This window comes from Bubalus kerabau, chromosome 1 (genome assembly GCF_029407905.1).
Source record: "Bubalus kerabau isolate K-KA32 ecotype Philippines breed swamp buffalo chromosome 1, PCC_UOA_SB_1v2, whole genome shotgun sequence".
Lineage (NCBI taxonomy): Eukaryota > Metazoa > Chordata > Mammalia > Artiodactyla > Bovidae > Bubalus > Bubalus kerabau.
The window spans coordinates 43894262-43898365 of record NC_073624.1 but is presented as its reverse complement, the minus strand read 5'-3'; the positions used below and the strand labels follow the sequence as shown (position 1 = coordinate 43898365).

The following is a 4104-nucleotide window of genomic DNA, read 5'->3' as shown; positions in this document are numbered from 1 at the left end:
TACTCCACTGTCTTGAGTGTCCTCCGAGGTGTGTTTTGTGACTCCGGATTCCACAACACTTAGAAGATAACATTCTTTTCTTAATGCTGTAAGTAGTCATGGTGACCTGCTACACTCTTGATACCTGTAGGTCAAGACTAAGTATCTTTGGTGAACTTCATGTAAAATGACAGTGGGCATCTTTTGTGTCCAAAATGTATACAACTGTATCTTTGACTTCTAACACGTGGAACAGTCTTCAGAGTTTCCTAAAAGACTGTCACCTGGGTTACAATCCTCAAGTTGACTTGAATAAAATTCTCTATTTCTCCCATAAATCAACTATTCATTAATTTTTCTTTGTTGTGATGTTTTTCCTCTCATGTTTGCTTTATTATGCATAGTGTTTATTTTTATTTATTTGCAAAATGTATTTATGTATTTAGCTGCTATGGGTCTTAGTTGCAGCACGCAGAATCTTTGATCTTGGTTGTAGCATGCAGGATCTTTAGTTGTTGCATGTGAGCTCTTAGTTACGGCACGTGGAATGACCAAGGATCAAACTAAGCCCTCTGCATGAGGAGCACGAAGTCTTAGCCACTGAATCACCAGGGAAGTCTCCAGTGCTGTTTTCTTAAGAAAACAGTTCAGGGACTTCCCTGGCAAGTCAGTAGTTAAGACTACACACTTACAATGCACGGGGTACATCTTCAATCCCTGGTTGGGGAAGTGAAACCAAATGAGGCCCTGTGGGGCTTCCAGGCATGAAGACCCTTTTCTGTCCTTCATTTCTTGTAGGCAAAACTCCAGCATCCTTGATCTTTCTTTAGTTCCAAAGATGGATTCCAACAGTTGCTAATCTAGGGAAGAGTAGCCAAGAAACCCGGAGAAGGCAATGGCAACCCACTCCTGTACTCTTGCCTGGAAAATCCCATGGACGGAGGGGCCTGGTGGGCTGTAGTCCATGGGGTCGCTAGGAGTTGGACATGACTGAGCGACTTCACTTTATTTTTTCACTTTCATGCATTGGAGAAGGAAATGGCAACCCACTCCAGTGTTATTACCTGTAGAATCCCAGGGACAGGGGAGCCTGATGGGCTGCTGTCTATGGGGTCACAAAGAGTCGGACATGACTGAATCGACAGCAGCAGCAGCAGCAGCCAAGAAACCACCTGAGGCAAGATTAAAAGGACCAGAGAAGTTCATCAAGATTAGGAAACCAATCACTAGAGAATAAGAGGTTACAAGTCCCACTCACACCCTAATCTTGTCAGAGACCCCACTTAGAACTACTGTTATAAAACCCTTCATCAAATCCTCTGTGATGGGGACACATAGTTTTTCAGGGCAGAAGCCTGGTATGTCTCCCTTTATGTGAATTTACTCTTCCTGATTTTTTTTTTTTAATTAACAAATCATATTCTTTTGAAGGGATAGAAGAAGAATTTTAGAGTTATTGTGTATGTTCAATTTCAAGCTGTTTTTCAAAGAAGGTGTATCAGTTTACACTCCCAGCAGCAGAGCATAAAGTTTCCTATTGCCAATTTTTTTTTAAACCAATATGTGGTTTTTTTTATCAGCCTTTTAAAAATCAGTCATTCTGGTGCATATATAGACATAACTTATTGTGATTTTACTGATTATGATGGGAATTGATTAGCACCTTAACCTATTTGCTGTTTGGAATTTCTGTTTATTTTTATTTTATTTTTTAAGTATAGCTAATGTACAATGTTGTGTTAATTACTGCTATAGAGCAAAGTCATTCAGTAATACATATTTATACATTTTTTTCTATATTCTTTCCATTATAATTTATCATAAGGTATTGAATATAGTTCTCTGTGTTATACAGTAGGCCTGGAGGAGGAAATGGTAACCCACTCTAGTATTCTTGCTGGGAAAATCCCATGGATAGAGGAGCATGGTAGGCTACAGGCCACGCGGCCCCAAAGAGTCAGACTCGACTTAATGACTGAGCAAGCACACATGCTTCACAGTTGGGCCTTGTTGTTTATTCATTCTATATATAAAAGCTTACATATGCTAAGGCAACCTTCCACTCCATTCCTCCTCATGGAATTTCTATTTGATGTTGAACTGGGCAGGACCCTTTGGGGCTCCTGGGCACAAAAGCCCTTCAGTATCCCCTTCTCTGAGTTCCAAAGAGCAGGTTCAAGAAGTTGCTAATCAGGGAAGGGAGGGGATACGGAGACAGGAAGGAGAAACAATAGGGCAGCCTTGGGGCAGGGTCTTGGTTTCTCCTCAAGGGATATACAGAACAGTATCTTTGAGCTTTTCTGCAGCTAAAAACTAAAACCTCCACAAATGGAAGATATTCAAGAGAAGGTCACAATTCAGTAACCTCAGGAACAACAGATCAGGAGACCACATGATTTCAGAAGATCTTCAAAAGGAAGAAGGAATGCAGGCCCTGGACACACCTTGATCCTTATCAACAACTCCACCCCTTGACCATAAAACTTCTCATAACTCATCCCTCCCCCCAACCCCCACACCAGAACTGGGACACCGGAGCTCCCTTTGCCTGCAAAGCAATAAAGCTGTTCTATTCTAATTCACCCAATACTCTGTATCTGAGATTCAATCCCAGGTGGTGCAATGGTAAAGAATCTGCCTGCCAATGCAGGACACACAGGAGACTTGGGTTTGATCCCTGGGTCAGGAAGATCCTTTGGCGTAGGAAATGGCAACTCACTTCAGTATTTTTGCTGGGATACTCCCATGGACAGAGGAGCCTGGCAGGTTACAGTCCATGGGGTTGCAGAGAGTCAGATGCGACTGAGCATCCTCTAGTGTAACAGAGGCCAAATTGCACCATCAATGTGATGCCTGTTTAAGCTTTTAGTATATTTGGAGAAAAAAATATCTAGATTTTCTTTGTTTTTATTATCATTCTGGAATTGATTTTTGTGTAAGGTAAATTGGGAAGCAGGACAGAAGAGGGCAAACTTTAAAATAAAGCATAGACCAAAGACACAGCATAAGCTGATTAGAACTAAATGGTTCCAAGATGGCAGACTTCCACTATACTTGAGCCTCAGTATACAAGCTCATTGTAATATATCAGCAAGCTAAGTGACACACCCACAGGCACCATGACACTTCCATGGGCAACCATCACAGACCACAAGGTGGGTGGTGACCCAGTTCATGGAAATCTCCACCTCTTCCCCAAAATAGTTGGATTAATCCTCCCACTCACTAGTCTATGAAATCATCCAGCCGATAAAAGCTAACCACACCGCATATCAACGCTGCTCTAGCCTTTTGCAATGATGCACATTCTGTCTGTGGAGTGTATTTCTCTCTCAATAAATCCACTTACCTATCATTTTGTCTCTTATTGAATTATTTCTGTGATGAGACATCAAGAACATGAGCTTCATTAAATGTTAAAACTAGGTGTGTGATCTCAGTTGGAAGACCATGGGTATGGCCAGATTCAAGTCCCGGCCAAGTGGGTTCAAGTCTTAGTGTGAGTTACACCGTTTCAGTTGTAGGAGTTCAACGATCACTTTCTAGTTAGTCACTCTTCATAATACTATTCATTGAATAATTCACTCCAGATAATTGATAATATAGAATCACTACGTGTACATGTTTATGTATGCTTATCTATCAACAGTGTCAGCCAGTCAGTCAGTTCAGTCGCTCAGTCATGTCTGACTTTTTGCAACCCCATGGACTGCAGCACGCCAGGCATCCCTGTCCATCACGAACTGCCAGAGTTTACTCAAATTCATGTTCATTGAGTCGGTGATGCCATCCAACCATCTCATTCTCTGTTGTCCCCTTCTCCATCTTACCTCAATCTTTCCCAGCATCAGGGTCCTTGCAAATGACTCAGCTCTTCACATCAGGTGGCCAAGGTACTGGAGTTTCAGCTTCAGCATCAGTCCTTCCAATGAACATTAAGGACTGATTTTTTTAGGATTGACTGGTTTGATGTCTTTGCAGTCCAAGGGACTCTCAAGACTCTTTCCAACACCACAGTTCAAAAGCTTCAATTCTTTGGAGCTCAGCTTTCTTTATAGCACAACTCTCACATCCATACATGACCACTGGAAAAACCATAGTCTTGACTAGACAGACCTTTCTTGG

General features: G+C 41.8%; 1 long non-coding RNA gene across 1 annotated transcript; it reads left to right on the top strand.

The window, feature by feature from the left end:
- Window positions 1-1271: 1271 nt before the first annotated feature.
- On the top strand, window positions 1272-2566 carry LOC129641453 (uncharacterized). The gene is made up of 2 exons (XR_008709344.1): window positions 1272-1337; window positions 2286-2566. It is a non-coding gene; the product is annotated as an uncharacterized LOC129641453 (long non-coding RNA).
- Window positions 2567-4104: the final 1538 nt, after the last annotated feature.